Here is a 19099-nt window from a genome sequence, read left to right on the forward strand (position 1 = left end):
GGTCAGTGAAGAAGGAGGGGGAGGAGGTGCTCCAGGCACCAGAGCAGAGATGCCCCTGCAGCCCGTGGTGAAGACCATGGTGAGGCAGGCTGTCCCCCTGCAGCCCATGGAGGTTAATGATGGAGCAGATATCCACCCTGCAGGCTGTGGAAGACCCCATGCCGGAGCAGGTGGATGCACCTGAAGGAAGCTTTGACCACGTGGAGAGGAGCCCACGCCGGAGGAGGTCTTCTGGCAGGACCTGTGACCCCTTGGGTGACCCACGCTGGAGCAGTCTGTTCCTGAAGGACTGCACCCCGTGGAAAGGACTCACACTGGAGCAGTTTGTTAAGAACTGCAGCCTGTGGGAAGGACCCACGTTGGAGAAGTTTGTGGAGGACTGTCTCCCATGGGTGGGACCCCATGCTGGAGTGGGGGAAGAACATGAGGAGGAAGGAGTGGCAGAGATGTGATGAACTGACCACAACCCCCCATTCCCCATCCCCCTGTGCCACTCGGGGGGAGGAGGTGGAGAAATCGGGAGTGAAGTTGAGCCTGGGAAAAAGGGAGGGGTGGGGGGAAGGTGTTTTAAGATTTGGTTTTATTTCTCATTATCCTGCTCTGATTTGATTGGTAATAAATTAAATTAATTTCCCCAAGTCGAGTCTTTTTTGCCCGTGATGGTAATTGGTGAGTGATCTCCCTGTCCTTATCTCGACCTATGAGCCTTTCGTCATATTTTTCTCTCCCCTGTCCAGCTGAGGAGGGGGAGTGATAGAGCAGCCTGATGGGCACCTGGTGTCTAGCTAAGGTCAACCCACCACAGTAATATGTTTAATAAAAACATTGACACTCTTTATAAGTGAATATCAGCTTTTAAAAGGTGGATCGGCCGTGTCTTGATCGAATTCAAATAAAACGCAGAGCTACTTGAAGTCGTTTTTTACTTTTAATTCGTTGCCCCCGTATTTTGTTGTATTTGTATTTTGGCACTGCCTCCAACAGCCCTTCCTCCGGGCCCCGCCCATAGTGGGCGTGGCCTGGTGTCCCTCAGCGCAGGCGGTGGGGCGCGGCGCCGTGGCGTCACTATGGGCAGTAAGATGGCGGTCGCCACTAGGGTCGTTCAGGTAACGGCGGTCGGCTTGCGGCGCAGCTGCGGTGGCTGGGGCCGGGAACCCGGCGCGGGTGGCGGGCCTCTCCTCGTGCGTGGCCGCTGGGGCCTGAGGTGGCCGAGGTCCGAGACGCCGCCGGAGAGGCCGGTGTCCTTGGCGCGGGGGAAGAAGCATGTGGCGGGGCTGGCCCTGTGGTGCCGGTCATTTGATTCCGGTGCCTGGTTCTCCTTCTGGTACCAAAGGATGCTACCGGGCAGCCTGCGGGCTGCCCCTTTTGTGCGCCGTTCAAGAGGGGAGGGCGCTAGCCAGCATCTCCTTTTTAAGTCATCCCTCTTCCCTTCAAGGTGAAGGTGAAACATGGAGTCTTCTTGAAAAGACGTTTCAAAAATAAGCAGAGTGGCTTTGAATACCAGGCTTTATAATTTATAGTTTTTTTTCTTAATGGAACTAGTCAGTCCCATCCAGTCAGCTGAATAAATATGTACAGGCAGAGCACAGCTAGCAATTCCACGTGCTAAAACTTTATCATTCCATTTATGCTACTGTGGTAGCTATTTCTGCATACACACTGATTGCTGTGAGAAAAGGAAGAGAATGCTTATTCCTGTTCTGGACACTAGGGTGGAGGAATGTCTTTAAAGGTGAAATTTCTCCTTGGGTAAAAATAGAACTTAAGTAGTAAGTTTATCAGAGTGGTGGTGCACAAAGCAGCAGTATAGAAGTGTGTCGTGGTTTAGCACCAGTCGGCAACCAAGCACCACACAGCTGCTTGTTCACCCTCCCCTTGCCCCGGTGGGAGCAAAAGTAAGAAAACTCATGGGTTGAGATAAGAACAGTTTAATAAATGAAATAAAATAATAATTAAAAAATTGTAATGAGAGAGAGAGAGAGAGAGAGCAGCAGTCACTGCCCCCCTGGCCAACTCCCCCCAGTTTATATACTGAGCATGATGTCATATGGTACGGAATAGCCCTTTGGCCAGTCTGGGTCAACTGTCTTGGTTATGCTCCCTCCCAGCTTCTTGTGCACCTGGCAGAGCATGGAAAGCAGAGAAGTCCTTGACTAGTGTAAGCCCTACTTAGCAACAACTAAAACATCAGTGTGTTATCAACATCATTCTCATCCTAAATCCAAAACACAGCACTATGCCAGCTACTAAGAAGAAAATTAACTCTATCCCAGCCAAAACCAGGACAAAGTGGTTGTTTAATATGTTGTATGTTCCATTTTATTATGGTAAAGTTAATGTTTGTCTAGAAATATATTTTATTCTCCCTGTTTCTCCTGCTACCTTGTCTTGTTCTAGGTAGTCAAGCCACATATTCCGTTAATTAAGTTCCCGGACAGAAAAAGTAGTCCCAGACCTAAGAGTAAGTATTTCATCTATAGATACAACTTGCGCCACATTTCTTTGCATTAGCTGTTTCATATAAGAACCAGCACACAATTTTTCTGGTTCGACTATGCGACTCAACTGATTTTGAGCAGGGTTTCTGAACCACAGTTGTTTGAAGGCAGCTCTTTGACTCTTCCTTTTCAGACTCTATACAACTGTGGGAATATACATAATACACACGTCTTTATTTCTTGGTCAAGGCAGATTCATGAAGATTTCCAGTGTTGTTTTCCTACTTATATACAAAGTCCTATTTTTGCAAATACTAACATTTGCCTGAAGTGATAGTGCCCAAGTCAATCTGAAGCAGCCTTAGGTATTTGGTGATATTTGCAGAAACGATGTTGCATTTTCCTCATCCTTTCTTTTCCTAATTGGAGTGTGTGATGTCTATGGTATTTAAAACCCTGATTATAGCTGAGAGCGCTATCCCACTGTACATTTTAAGAAGTGTTTCCTTGTGCTATTAATTAATGCTGAGAAAAAATTAACTTCATTGCAATCTTTGACATTAATTTTTATACCTATAGCTATGTTTATATTTATAGGAACCCCAATACTGTTACATTTAGACATCAAAGTTAATGAGCTGTATGTTGTTTTAATATTCCTTTTGAGTCAATAAAGCATTTGAAACTAAAGTAGTAGATGTTTTAAGAAGCTCTGTTGTTATTCTCACTTGTTTAGAAATGATACCGTACCACATATTTGTCACATTTGGGATTTAGCTTTAAGTTTAGTTTATCCATTAACATTGCAAAGTATCTACAGTGCATATCAGTGCCACTTCTGACTTACCTGTGAATTCTTCAGGAACTATTTTCTGTGATAACTTTCAGTCAGAATTTTGTATCTTGTTCCTGGTTCAGCCAATTGCACCACCTCTCATGCCAGTGAATTGCTTTCTCAAAGGCTTAAAAACATGTTACTTAGCTCATGTTTATCTTTGCATCAGAAGATTTTTGTGACTATATATTTTAAGTATGTTAGACTTTTCTACCTTAATCGATATCTGTTGTCTCACTAGTAAATTGCAATCTACCTCATTTTGCTTGAACGCTGTAGCAATAACTGTATTTCATCGTACCAGACTGTTGCTTCTACATAGCTAAACAGAGCTCTACAGATCAAGACTATACTTTTAGGGATGTGAGTGCTTGAAAGGCTAGCCAAATTCTATTATCATATTACTACTGCAACATGATGGTCTCAAACAGGGAAGAGAAAACTGTAGTAGGGACTGTATCTGAGCTTAAGCAACAGCAATATTAGGTCAGGTATTTTTGAGTCTTGACTTCAGGTTTTTAATTGGCTAATGCTTCTATTCTAACTACACTTCAGACTTTAAAACATACAATAGAGGAAAATCTTAGGCAAATCTCTAAACATTTATGTCATATATAAAACAAATTTGGAGAAACTGTTTCTTGTTTTTCATATATAAGGTGTGTTACTTCTTGAAACAAAAATACTTTGTAGTCATTACTAGCCAAAACTATTATAATTTGTGTGTTGTTTTCTTCTATTTTCATCTTCTGTTCCCTTTGCCTCCTGCTCTTAAATTTTAAAATTTCAGCTTAATGGCATGCCCTCTGTTCAGATTGCGGTCCTTCTAATGGGTTCTCTTCCTCCTCGCTCTGTTTGGGACCTTCCTTTGTTCCTGAACCACCTGATCAACTTGCAACTTTCAGATACAGTCTTCTGACTGAGAACTTCTGAATATGCCTCTCAATGGTGGTTTGTTTTTTTTTTTTTTACCAAAAAACACATTGCTGCAGGTGTTTGACATCCCTGTCCTGCAATTGACTCAGACTCACTATGGCTAAAACTGGCTCCTCTCCTTTGTCCTCTTTGATTTCGTTGGAGGCAGAGGGGAGAGAGACAAGTTAACACTGCATTTTAACTCCTTGCATTCTTTGACTCATCCAGGTCTGCTCAGTCTTGATGCTGCTTATTTTATAATTATATAGTCCCTCTGTCCTAGCTGTTTAGATATTGCATTTGTCTTGCTCATTTATCCAGGAGCACTGGGAGAGACTTCCTGTGGAAGCATTCTGCTTTATCAGGTGTTTTAATCTTATATACAGAGGCCTAAGTGCTTCTGAAGTAAACATATTGCTATAAGACTCAGTCCTGCCTGGTGGGGTAATTGTGTGTTTCCACTGCAAGATCAGCCATGGTGGGACAGACCTAAGGTTCAAAATTCTTTCAGTGCTGACTTTGATAACACTGCCCTTTTGTCATCGGTTCTCCTATCCTTAAACTCAAGGCAACTTCTCTGATGTGAATTTCTTAAGCCTAGTTCCTGGTCCTCACCTGTAAAATACTTCACGCACTCCTTGGTCACTGTATTTCATTAAGTTTGATTGCTGATGCCCAATATGTGGGGTTAATTCTCCACATCATTAACATAATTTGATATGATGCCATTTTGTAATATTAAAAATGGGTACAGCATTGTATTGCATGTTGTGGTATGTCATAATTGTGAGCTTTATCTTTCTGTAAGCCTCTACCTCTTTTTCACTTGTCTGTCTTTACAGTTGCAATAAACAAAAAGCATCATCTTAGTGGATATTAGTTATTTATCTTAGTTATCTTTCTACATAACTCCCTCCACACATACATTTGATACTTTATGCTTTTTCTGCAAGTACAGCTTCCCAGTGAAAAAGACTTTGTTAGGATATATGCTGATTTATCTTCTGTTTCCACATCAGTATTTCTGCCACTCAAATATGCTTTCTTTTACTTTCAGAATTTTTTCACTGTGTTCTTGGTATATTTAACAACAATAAAAACAGCTTGTGAGAAGTAGAGTATCTTTTAATTCTTTTAAGTATTTGTTATAATGAAGAAAATTGTCAATAACTGGTAACTTTTATTGACTGCTCATTAATTAATTTTACAGTCTTATTATATTTCTGTAAATGGTTTTGCAATCTGGGTTTCAGTACAGGAATCTCTACAAGCAAGTGTGTCATCTCTTGATGCTTCAAAAGCACAGGAGTCTGTAGGAGGCAGATTACTGGCATTTCAAAATATTTCACCTGTTATTAGAGTACAAGGTATACCAGACACTTCTGAATTAGCAAGAACCTTACCTCAGAAATACAGAAGGAAACTTATGTCAGATGAAGAGATTGAATATATTCAAGTAAGTTTCATTTATTGGTGTGTATTGTCTGTATTTACCTAGCATTTATCTTATTTCTACACCTTCTTCAAAGTTTAAAATATGGTATTACATTGTAATTCTTGGTAAGTGTATACTCGGAATTTTCACAGCTTTGATGCACAATACCCAAACTACAAAATCTTAATACACAAGGTATCCAACTCTCACTAATTAGTAGCTTGTGGTATCACTGATTAGAGAGATACAGACTTAAAACAGACATGCAGATAGCTAGTGATAGTCGTAGCCTACATTAATCACAGTCACTACCTGTTTTGTAACAGCTGTTTAATGTGTAATTTGAATATGCTGGACAGGAGCACAAGAGTCTGTTCTTAGACTGGCAAAGGCTATTAACAGGTGACTGAAGTCCAAAATATTTCTCAAACTAGTTTTTATAAGTTATTTTTTTAGTAAGTTAACTCTTGTATTTCTAGTAGTGGAAACATTTTATTAAACTTGATATAAATATTTTCTGCAATATTTGCAAATATGGCATTGTACATGAAATGCAAGAAAAATCTGCTTTTGTTTTGTAACAATTTTCAATTGTAAACACTGATGCTTAAAAAGGGAGAATGCACAAAATTTGAAGAACTGGGGAGATGGGTGTGAGTTTGAAATGAAAAGACGCTTACATAGCTTTGTTAAATGATAAGGACACCTACAGTGTGATCATGTTAGTAGAGGAAATCAGTTTTCCTGCATGTATATCAGTAGGGTATTGTAATTAAAAATAAAATTATTTATTTTCCATAGTAATACACTTCTTGACCTCTAGCATAAATTTTCTAATGGTGAGGTAAGTTGTAAAATAATTTCGTTGGCAAAATAATGAATTGAGTACCTTTCTGATTTCTCATAAAGATTGTAATGGCTGATCTTGGTTTTGTTTTTACTTTGCACTTTGGAATTTGGGCAGTGAAAATAATTCTAAAACTTCTGTTTAATACTGCTATGTTTATCAGACCTTTCTAAAGTGAGTAAGAGTCCGGTTTCTTCAGAGTGGGAGAATTGGAAGCAGCTGTAAGTATAGGTTGCAGGTGTTGATCTTTTTGTATTCTCCCCTGAAAAAAATGGAGCTGTTACAGGTAGATGCTGATACTTTGACACTCCATGCATGTTCTTATATAGATTAAAAATCAATGTCTAAATCAGAAATTAAAACTAGAACTCTGTTAATCTAGAATAGTGAAAAAGAGTTGATCTCCATTTCCCATTCTTTTAGTGGAATATATTTAACTGTCTGCTTTTATTTTACAGCGTGGAGGTCCAGAATAAGTATGGAAGATAGTTTGTTTGCCACTGTTGAAGAATGAAGTATTGTATTCACAATAAAGGCATTTACTTAATATTATGATTGTATACTAATAGCTTTAATAAAAACCCATATGAAGGGTGAGAAGGTTGACACAGCACACTATATATTAATTTGTGATTGAGAAAGCCATCAACAGAAAATCTAACTAGCATTTGATGTCCACACCATCAAAATATTTTTCTAGTTAGCCATTTGCAAACTTGCCAATAGAACTGAGTTGTTTTCTTTTTCTATTTAAAAAGATTCAGATGTCTCATCAGGAATAATTTTATGGACAGGAAAGGGACACTGAAGTATTCTCAAAGATTATTGAGACTGTGTGGTTGTTCTTAGTAGTTATACAACTGAATATCAGATCTGAGGTTGGGAAAAAAATAAATAGGTTGCTCTGGGATTATTTAAATTATTAACTGTTTCAGAAGAGAGCCCTTTGCATCCAATTACAGTTAGAAGTCCACAATATACCTGATCTCTAGGCTTAATTTGCATAGTCCTTAATATGTGTAGTCCATAACTACAGCCTTTCACGTGGCAGGCAGAAGCGAGCCAGGCTGTGCCTGTGCATCTCGGGCTAGTACAGCCAACGGCCTTAGCATCAGTCACACTGTTTTCAGCCAAGGGGCCGTGTAGCACTGTAACCTGTGGTATTGAAGAGCAGCCGCACGTTCCCCTCCCAGGCTGTGCTCCAGCCTCCTCTCCTCTGGCACTGGAGATAATGGCGCCGACTGCTTCACCAGTCCTCTTCCCCTTCACGCCTCCTACGAGTTACCGGGAGCTGGGGACAGTGCCAAGCGGCTCTTGCGAGGAACCGCCTGGCGCTGGCGGGAAGCTGCACACGGGGCGGCGAGGGGTGTGGTGCCAGCGGCGGTTGCCAGGGGCAGGTGCGTGCGCACGCGCCTCCCTCTCTGTGTCTCTTCCCCATCCTCCTGCCCTGGCAGTGATGGATGCATGGGCGTGCCAAGCGCTACATGAAACTTGACTTCTTGGAGGAGGGACAGGTTGGTGTATGCAGAGCTCCTCGGCTCCCCCTGGCCCTCCAGGTGCGGGGGTCCCCTCTGAGGGGTCGGCTGGGCTGGGCCTGGCCTGGCCACTCTGTGAGGGATGGTCAAGCAGTTCTGGTGACAGCTCTCTTGCGACTGGAGGGGCTGTGGCGGAGGGGAGCCCTGCGGCCCTGGGGCTGCCTGCAGTGGCGCTGGCTCTGGAGGCCTCTGCCTGGCCCGTGAGAAGGCCGGCCTCATGCGGGGGAGGTGGCTGGGGGAGGCACGTTGTCCCCCACCACCGTGCTGACACCAGGATTTCATGGCCTCCTCCTGAGGGAAGGCCCTAGCGCAGGCACCTCTCCAGCTCAAGGAGCTGCGTTCTACGGCTCGGGGGCCGTCTGCCATGGCAACATCCAAGCCTCTGACGAGGCTGCGCTGGCACGCGACTTGCATACCCCTGTAGTCGCACAAGCCTCTCTCTTTCTCCTTAGTTTGCTACTGATGTCAGTAAAGATTAACCTTGCTCATTTTTACCCTAACAATACTATGGCATCATGAAACAGGATATCTGTCTCATAACAAATAACCCCAAAGTGAATGATAGTCTGCTTCGCTAATGGTCCGTAAAGGACTGCTTAGTGTTGCCAAAGTTAAGTGAACTTAGGGGAAAGGTAATTCCGGCAGGGGGAGATCACGACCACCGACTCAAGGACCACCCACTCAAGAAACCCACCGACCCAAAAGATTAAGGAAGTAAAGGTCTCGAGAATCATAGTGAGCATGCGTAGTAATTTACATGGCAGGCGAAGAATTTTAACCAATCATTTAACAAAGTGACAATGAATATGTATTAGACGATTGTATAAATAACTGTTAGTTTACATCAATGGTGTGCTGGTTTGTACCATGCACCCGTATCTGCACATTTACGTAATAAAGGAAAATACCTCGACTCTGTGTGTGAATTGGGCGACACACACCAGGTAACGGACCCAAGTTTTTGGGACAACACTACTGTCTATAAAGCAAGGGATAAGAACACCAACCAAATTGTTGCTGTTAAAAAGGTGAGTGTCAGAATATTTTCCCGTTGTGTGATCAAGTGTCTGGTGGCTCTTGACCTGCCTAATGATTTTTTTGGACTGACTTAATGGGTAATGGGGGAAGATTTTGTTTCTAGAGTGTTTTAAATGATCCAGTTAAGTTCTTTAATACTTTTTTTTTCCTCCAAGAAGACAGACTAGCTTCAGTCTTGCTACATTTCTGAGTTTCTGAAAGGTTACCTAGTCTGTAGCTTGAAATTTTGGTTACTTGTTAAACAGGTATATCCTTAAAACACACATTTCCAAAATTCAGGCTTTATTAATCCTTGCTAGTGGCTTGCTTTTTGAATCTTTCCTCCTGCCATACCTTTTTTCCTTCAATCTGGGAATGTTATTCCTGATGAAGTTCTTCAGAATTGATGGTAATTTTTGACAGAATGTGACAAAAGTGATCTTAGATCTGCAACTTAACTGTTTGAATATAAATGTTAAAAATGTCTATGTTTTCATAAAGTGTTTCGCTTCATACTATCTGAAGAGATTACAGAAAGTTTTTGTATTAAAAATAGGTGATTAGTTGTACTTTGTGAGGGATGAAAAATGTATGTTACAGTACTTTGGTTAGTTAAAGGGCCTACTTTACTAGGCTAATTAAACCATATAAATAGTAAGTAATTTTGTTTGATACACTAATCCATTTTAGCATTATAATTCTGTTCTGTATGGTTGCTACTAGTAGCAGCTGTTGTGGAAAACGTTCTTGTTTGTATTGGAATATTTTCTTAACTTTTATTATCTGGAAAATATCAGTGAGAGGATTCTGGACTTGAAAATTTCAGGGCAGTAAATGATTGAGATATAAACTGATTCTAGTAAAATTAGCATACTCTCAACTTGGGCTGACTAAAAGTCCTTCTAAGACAGTTGTCAATTACTTTGGCCTCATTTCTCCCTGGGGAGAAGCTCATTAGTGGTATAATAAAGCTTTGTGGCTAGCATTTTATGCTGCCAGTTTGCATTATCTCTGTTTTCAAGCATCATGACTATTTTTAAGCCTTTGTAAAAGCTAATGCTGTGGAGACAATTCTCTCTTTTTTTTTTTTTTTTTTCTTCCCCCTCCTTAAAAAAAACAAACCACCACCTAGCTGGTAAAGCACTTCATGGTACTAAAACTCCTCCTGTCTTAGAAGAATAACACTAAAGAATGTATCCTCTACTGTTGGGGCAGATGGCTTAACCTTGTATAATATGAAACATTTATTTTCAGATTAAACTGGGACATAGATCATACACTAAAGATGGTGAGTTTTAAAACAAATTCATGCTGCAGAAGCTGTGCTTTGTTTGCTTTACTTTTGTAAATTTGTGCATTAATTTCTCACACCATAACTTGGCTGAGAAAAATTAGCTCAACTCTTTTAGTGTAAGGCTCAGTAGAGAATTGCTTCCCAAACTGCAGGGACAAAAAAAAGCAGCAGAAATATCTGCATGCACAGTATATGTCTAAATATGCGTATATAACTGGCTAGCTTCTCAATTTAAGTGGAATACAAACACGAATATAGCACAGAATAATAATCTTCACAGCACTGAGTTTAGAATACCTTTTTTGCATCTCTGTGCCTTAAATATGTAAGACAGGTGAGAGTGTTTATCTTGGTTTTCAGATGTTTCCTTTGTTCTATTATTGTGATTTATGCTGAGACAAGAGTTAATAAAAACAAGATCTTAAAACTCTTGTCTCTGTGTGGGTTTGTTTTATGTTGAGAAATCAGGTCCATAGAGCAGTGTCTTTTGATCATGTGCTCTGACTAGTCATGTGCCTTTAGGCATGGATATTGCAAGTAAAAACCCAATAATCATGGTCATCTCTTACAGCCTGTGTGGTGTAGTAGAATTTTGTACGTGTGTAGGCTGCCATCCTTAAGGGATCCTGCATCAAGTTACCAACTTTCCAGTGGTAATCTTTGCTCTCAACTCTCCAATTCCATTCTAAGGGAAGAATTTTTAAAGAGAAACTGAGCACTCATCCCGGAGTTTCCCAGTTGGGCTGACACAGTCGTGATCCACCTGGCCTTCAATGGATTAATGTCCTTCAAGGACAGTCATTCAGTCATTACTTTTGGCCTATACAATGTCTAGCTGTAGTTCAAAGAAGTTATTAAAAATAATGATCATGTCTGGTTTCCCTGTGTTAAGAGATATAACTGTGTTGTCTGGTAACCTGGCATACTTTTTTCTGAATCTAAGGCTTTGCCCACCTGAAAGCAGACATTGTTGACTTGATTCTAAAATAAGTAATTAAAATAGGCAAAGCAGGAGTGTAAAGTAATCCATGTAGCTTTAACCAAAACTTTGCTAGGGTCTTACATGTTGAATCAGATCCTGAGTTTTGGGAGAACACTGTTTTTCAGCTCATGCACAGCTGGAACTCTTGCTGAACAACATACCACAGGAGCATTTGCTTGCCGGTCAGTTTTCATACAAGCTATACATACCAGCATTTTTGAAGGAGGAATTGTTACCCTGCAGGAATCGTGGTTTGATGCAGTGCAGTCAGTGTGACTGCCAAAGTGCACCCCCCCAGGTTTTTCCTCTATAAAATCTGGCTATTAAAGGATTCAAGCAAGGATGAGCAGGTTTTGGCCACTGTAGCTTTTCTGTACTTGTGGTATAAAAGAATGTGTGCCTTGCCTTATTAAATAATGCTATTTCAAAAAGAAGAGAGATATATTCATGAGGTTTGTCAGTGTGCCTCTCTCTCTTTTTTTTTAGACTTTTTTTTTTTTTAGACTTTTGCCAGAACTTCCTCTTTTTGCCAAAAGGAGGGGGAGCATGTTGCTTCATAATCTAAATCTAATTACTGTGGTGTGGTGGGTTGACCCTGGCTGGATGCCAGGTGACCACCAAACCACTCTATCACTCCCCCGCCTCAGCTGGGCAGGGGAGAGAAAATATAATGAAGGGCTCGTGGGTTGAGATAGGGACAGGGAGATCACTCAGCAATTACCATCATCGGCAAAACAGACTCGACTTGGGGAAATTAACTTAATTTATTACCAATCAAATCAAAGTAAGGTAATGAGAAATAAAACCAAATCTTAAAACACCTTCCCCCCACCCCTCCCTTTTTCCCAGGCTCAACTTCACTCCCGATTTTCTCTGCCTCCTCCCCCCGAGTGGCACAGGGGGATGGGGAATGGGGGGTTGCAGTCAGTTCATCACAAACTGTCTCTGCTACTCCTTCCTCCTCACACTCTTCCCCTGCTCCAGCGTGGGATCCCACCCACGGGAGACAGTCCTCCACGAACTTCTCCAATGTGAGTCCTTCTGACAGGCTGCAGTTCTTCACAAACTGCTCCAGCGTGGGTCCTTTCCACAGGGCACGGTCCTTCAGGAACAGACTGCTCCAGCATAGCTTCCTCCATGGGGTCACAGGTCCTGCCAGCAAACCTGCTCCAGTGTGGGCTCCTCTCTCCATGGGTCCACAGGTCCTGCCAGGAGCCTGCTCCAGCGCAGGCTCTCAACAGGGTCCCAGCCTCCTTCGGGCGCATCCACCTGCTCCAGCGTGGGGTCCTCCACAGGCTGCAGGTGGATATCTGCTCCACCGTGGGCCTCCATGGGCTGCAGAGGGACAACCTACTTCACCATGGTCTTCTCCAGGGGCTGCAGGGGAATCTCTGCTCTGGCACCTGGAGCACCTCCTCCCCCTCCTTCTTCACTGACCTTGCTGTCTGCAGAGTTCTTTCTCTCACATTCTCACTTCTCTCTCCACTGCCGTTGTTCTGCCAGTTTTTTTCCCCCCTTCTTAAATATGTTATCCTAGAGGCGCTACCACCGTCGCTGATTGGCTCGGTCTTGGCCAGCGGCAGGTCTGTCTTGGAGCCGGCTGGCACTGGCTCTATCAGACACGGGGGAAAGCTTCTAGCAGCTTCTCACAGAAGCCACCCCTGTAGCCCCCCCTGCTACCAAAACCTTGCCACGCAAACCCAATACATGTGGTATAGAATTTATTTGCTGTGGAAAAGAGTATATGTCCACTTTTATTCTGCAGCAGTCTACTTATCTGTGGCAATGTACTTGTTATTTAACAAATTGTTGAGTGGTGAGGAAGTAGTTTGTAGTAGTAAATCATTAGTGAGTAACAGAATGAGAGGTTTCTTTGGAGCTTAATCCAAAGTCTGAAATTTTGTTCTATGTCTCATCTTTTATTTTTTCTTCAGTGTAGGAATCAACAGAACAGCCCTCAGGAAGATAAAATTGTTACAGGAGCTAAGCCATCTGAATATTATTGGTGTAAGTAAAATGAATGCTACTTCTAGAATCAGTCCTCAAATACTGTTGGTACAGTTTCAAATGGAAATTTAGAATTAGTTGGATCATGGAGATGCTACTAAATTTTTATTTGAGCTATTTTTTCCAGCCCAAAATGGGCAGTAAAATAATTGTCATGGCAGAACGCCTATTTCAATAACAAAGTAATTTCTTTTTAAATCCTCTTACTTTTTAGCCTGGGGCTATGTGGATATTAATGGTGGGGAGAATTGTGGAAATTTAGATTACCTGATTTTGCATCTTGCTGATAGACTTGCAAATGAGTACAGTTCTGAATTTACCTGATTATTTGCTTCACGTGGAATTGGTGACAGCCAAAAGCAGGCTTTCTTAAGCAATGGTAAAGTGGAATTCATGTGGCTTACTAGGTTTTAGTGCTGATATCTAAAACCTCTGTTGGCAGGAGTAAAACCTATATCTTTTCAGTTGGGTTTAAGTTGACTTCCAGCTACAGATACCTAGCTTGAGCTAAAGATATTTTAAAATTAGCTAATGCCAATAATTTGAAGCTCTGTCATAAATATTAGACCAAATATGAGTTTTCCAGATATTTTATTTAACTTTTCAGAGTGGAAATATTATTATCATCTTCTGGATTGTGAACTTACTTTCAAAGTGGTTGCTTTAGTTATAATTAGAGAATGTGCAGAGAAGGACAACTAAAATGGTAAAGGGATGGAGCATCTTCTTTATGAAAGTCTGGGATTCCTCACTCTGGAGAGGAGGCTGGGCATGGGGAGGTCTACAAAACTGAGGTGGTAGGTAAAGTGAATGCAGAACTGATATTTGCAAAATGCCACAGCACTAGAAATAGGAGATGTTTTTAAAACATATTTTGGGAGGGGGGAAAAAATCTGTACTACTTTACACAGCATGTAGTGAATTTCTCAAATTTGTTGCCATGGGCATTGTAGAAGCAGGTAGCATCAGCAGTTCAAAAAGGAATTAAAAAAAATTCATCATCAGCAGGTCCATAAGCAGGTACTAAAGGCAATAGACAAGGATATATCCCTCTTAGCAGTCCTGATAAAACAGTTGTGGATGTTGGAAGTGTAAGGGGCACAAATTACAAAAAGTAGCCAAGCCTGTATGCTCACATGCATAGTATCTCCTGTTACCATGGTTTCTGCAGAGGGAGAGCATGAACACAGTTACTGCTGTTATGAACTATGCAAACAACTATCTTGCAATTGGGTAATTCACATGGTCATCATACTGAGACTATAAGGAATGAGCCACACCATGGAGGGCATACCTTCCTGATCTTGAGGGTAGATGATCTGTTGTTCTTACTCAGCATCAGGCTTGTGTTATCTCAAATTAAAAACTGATTCTATTGTTATACTGCTTCATCCTAAGAAAGGGTTATTCTGGATATTCTACAGAGAGTTTTATTTATCCTAGAAAGCTTGCTACAAAGATTAATACATGCCTAAGAATATTTTTTAAAGGAAGCTGATAAGCCTAACACTTAAAATTTCTAAATACTGCATACTTGCAGAAAACAGATACACAAAGCTGAATCCATGGGAAAACTTAGTCTGGTTTCAAGAAGAGGGTAGGAGCATTGTAGAACAGCTAAACTTAGGGAGAGGACAAGGTGTGCATTAGAATATCTGTTGTAGCTAACATGGTAAAGTTAACACTGTTCTTAAAATTTCTGACTCCAGGAAGGAGGGAGTTTGCAATTGAGTAAAATGTTATTACCATACTAAATGGGGATTTTGGGGGAGACTGAGTTAAGAAGCTAAACTGAGTAAGAATTTTTTGTATTGCAAGTCGAAAAACTGAAACAATAAAATTTCTCAAGGTTTACATAAAAGAAAATCGGAGTCAAAACAGAACTGAAATGTCAGAGTCCCATACTGTCCTCTAATTATCAGGTCTTCTCAATAGGTAGCCCTGTGCCTGTCCTCCTCCCTCACAAGCTGAAGATCCACATGCAGACTAAAATGGTGCAGAATTTTAGAAAACTGGAAATATGAGAGTATGCTTCATCATAATGTATTTTGTTTTCCAGCTTCTAGATGCATTTGGACACAAGTCCAATATTAGTTTAGTGTTTGATTTTATGGAAACAGATCTAGAGGTAAGATATTTTTTTAAGACATCTGTTATTTCGGTATCTTTAAATGGTTTTTGAAAATACTACTTTAACAGGTTTACATGTGCCCATGTTAGAAAGGTGACTTTAATTATGTAAATTGATCATGCCTTAAAAAAAGTTTGAATAGTTTGATAATTTTTGTGAGTTCTCAGCTGATAATGCCTTTACTTTTAAATACTTGATGTCAGCATGATCTTCAAGAAACATATTATGTTTACTATGTTATTTTTCTGGGACTTCAGTCAGAGCGTAGAACCTCAGTCATAGATCAGCATCTTGGAGTGCAATTGCTAAGCATAATAGCATCAAACGTTCAAGTAAGTGCGATATTAAAGTATACCAAGTGATGAGCTGGTACTAAAATCACGCACACCTGAACCATTCTTTTAAATGTAACAATGCTAGGTGCTTGCAAATCTGCATCTTACAGATGTTTCATTCTCCAAGACCTTAAGTTAGTTTGTCTTTGCGGAAGTGTTTGTATCAGATATTTTGAGGCAAGATTCTTCATTTTGGAAGACTGTCCTAGATGGCAATTCATGTCAGATCTGTATATGCACACATTATCCCTACTCTGGACTGAAACTAATGTAGCTGTTAAGCTAACTCATTATACATATGTTGTTAAGCACTGGGGCTAGCATTTAAAATATTAAAAGAAAACATTAACAAGTTTGCTGAAACCCAGAGGAATGCAAGACTGAAAAGGTTAGATCAGGTTTTTGCTAATAGAATGAGTAGACTTTCTAGAGGATTCATTCTGTTTACCTAGTAACTAAGCAACATTTAGACCTAAAGAAGATACAGTGTACAAAGAGGAACAAAATCTTGTACTCTTGTACTACATAATGCTATGGTATGCAGAGCATTTAACTGCATTGTGGTATCACTCAGGCCACTATTTGGGACTGCAGCCTGTTGTGATTAGGCATGTGCTGCATACATGAAATTTTGTGTAGTTGTAGATAGCTACTTTGTAAATCTTAAGCAACTTAAAGCTTGGGAAAGGCTATTATTGAACTGGAAAATAATATTAAGCAAGTTTTGGGGAGTAGTGTAGAAAATATTTTCAAACAGGATGCTTATATAGAATTTTAATGTTAAAAATCAGAGAATGTTGAAAATTAAGTAGACTTGTTAAAATATAGTGAAGTGGCTATACCTCCTGATTGTCTTGAAAATAGAAGAGGAAACCATTGCATTTACAAAGATTAGATGCTTAGGTTGCATGGAGGAAGAAGGAATAAGTGGGAACATAATTTCTTCAAGGTTACTGACACATCACTTTTATGTGTACAGCTTTGTCTTGTAAGATTGGGTATCAACCTGGAACTGAGATAAAATTATAAACTTGTGTTTCCCACCCATTTTCTCATTTGCTGGTTATGCAAAGCTCATGTAGGCTATCTGGACTCCCCATTTCAATTTCTGATCTCCAGAATAGATGCATTTTTCTGGAGAAAGGATGAGAATGGTAGAGAATATGTGGCTGCCAATTCAAACTTTGTCTTAAAAGAATGAAATAACTTTTGAGCTGAAAGAACTGAAGTTAATCTTGCATGGTAAGCTTTGCTATCAGTCTAACACTTTACAGGTTATTTTAAAAGATACTTGTATTGTGTTGACACAGTCTCGCATCAAGGCATATATGCTGATGACACTTCAAGGATTAGAATATTTACATCAGCACTGGATTCTACACAGGGTAAGCATGTACTAAATTGACAGCCTTTATGCTGTAACAAAAGTCACATTTGATAGAATTTGAGTCTAAAGTCTAATGAAGGTGGTTTTGATGTTCGCAGGTTTTTAGTCCATAAGCTTTCATGCTAGCTGTTATGGAGAGACAATAGCAATACAAGAAATGTTAAGAATTACTGATGTAGTTGTTATTTAGACATTTATATAAAAGTATCTCAAGTTACATAACTCTGATGAGCACTGTGAACTGGGTCTGGCTGGGATGGATTTAACTTTCTTCACAGCAGCCCGTATGGTGCCATATGGAGCGGTTAAGGGAATTGGGGTTGTTTAGTATGGAGAAAAGGAGGCTGAGGGGAGACCTTATCACTCTCTACAACTACCTGAAAGGAGGTTGTAGTGAGGTGGGTGTCAATCTCTTCTGACAAGTACCAAGTGATAGGATGAGAGGAAACGGCCTCAAGTTGTGCCAGGGGAGGTTTAGATTGGATATTAGGAAAAATTGCTTCACCGAAAGGGTTGTCAAGCATTGGAACAGGCTGCCCAGGGAAGTTGTTGAGTCCCCATCCCTGGAGGTATTTAAAAGATATGTAGGTGTGGCACTTAGGGACATGGTTTAGTGTCGGACTTGGCAGTGTTAGGTTAACAGTTGGACTTGATGATCTTAAAGGTCTTTTCCAACCTAAACTATTCTATGATTCTATTCTATGATTCTAAGTTGGGAGGGGACACAGCTGGGACAGTTGACCCGAATTGGCCAGAGGGATATTGCATGCTATATAATGCCATGCTTAGCAATAAAAACTGGGGTGGGTGTCGTGGTTTAACCCCAGCCGGCAACTAAGCACCACACAGCCGCTCGCTCACTCCCCCCTCCCTGGTGGGATAGGGGAGAGAATCAGAAGAGTAAAAGTGAGAAAACTCGTGGGTTGAGATAAAGACAGTTTAACAGGTAAAGCAAAAGCTGCGCGCACAAGCAAAGCAAAGCAAGGAATTCATTCACTACTTCCCATCAGCAGGCAGGTGTTCAGCCATCCTCAGGAAAGCAGGGCTCCATCACGCGTAACAGTTACTTGGGAAGACAAACGCCATCACTCCGAATGTCCCCCCTTCCTTCTTCTTCCCCCAGCTTATATACTGAGCATGACATCATATGGTATGGAATAGCCCTTTGGCCAGTGTGGGTCAGCTGTCCTGGCTGTGCCCCCTCCCAGCTTCTTGTGCACCTGGCAGAGCATGGGAAGCTAAAAAGTCCTTGACTGGTGTAAACTCTGCTCAGCAAGAACCAAAACATCAGTGTGTTATCAACATTATTCTCATCCTAAATTCAAAACACAGCACTATACCAGCTACTAAGAAGAAAATTAACTCTATCCCAGCCGAAACCAGGACATATGGTTTTCATATATGATGAAATACTTGATTTCCTCATTTTGGGGGTTTTTCCTCACAGTGTAGACTTCTGATGATAGAGTCAAAATTCTGCATTTTAGAATACTGTTATTAAATACCTGCTGAGAGGTTCATTATATGTCTGGTTTTATCAACACTGACAAAATTAATTTTTTTGCTTTCTATACTGACAGGATCTTAAGCCAAATAATTTGTTGTTAGAAGAAAATGGGGTTTTAAAATTGGCTGACTTTGGCTTGGCAAAATCTTTTTGAAGCCCAAATAGTTTTTATACACACCAGGTAGTAACAAGGTAAGACGTACTCTTTTTTGTTTCTTAGATATTGATTGTGTAGCTGTTTTGCATTGCCTCTTGAAATATGTCATGGCACATCAAGATGTTCAGAGTTTGGCATCTAGCTCATGTGATATGGCTGTAGTGACAAGAGCCTCCTAATAGAAAACACAAGAAAGCATTTTCATAGCAAAGTCTCTGTAAGAACTGCTAGGATATTGCATCCATGGGGGTTGTTCTCTGGTATGATGTTCTTTTGA

General features: G+C 40.7%; 1 pseudogene across 1 annotated transcript; it reads left to right on the top strand.

The window, feature by feature from the left end:
• Window positions 1–1056: 1056 nt before the first annotated feature.
• Window positions 1057–18861, top strand: LOC309601603 (cyclin-dependent kinase 7-like; annotated as a pseudogene). Its single transcript has 9 exons — window positions 1057–1106; window positions 2398–2461; window positions 5442–5644; window positions 8950–9033; window positions 10277–10310; window positions 13238–13305; window positions 15365–15433; window positions 17046–17156; window positions 18739–18861. The product of its transcript is annotated as a cyclin-dependent kinase 7-like (transcript).
• Window positions 18862–19099: the final 238 nt, after the last annotated feature.

The sequence above is a fragment of the Platalea leucorodia genome (assembly GCF_965183815.1).
Source record: "Platalea leucorodia genome assembly, chromosome: W".
Lineage (NCBI taxonomy): Eukaryota > Metazoa > Chordata > Aves > Pelecaniformes > Threskiornithidae > Platalea > Platalea leucorodia.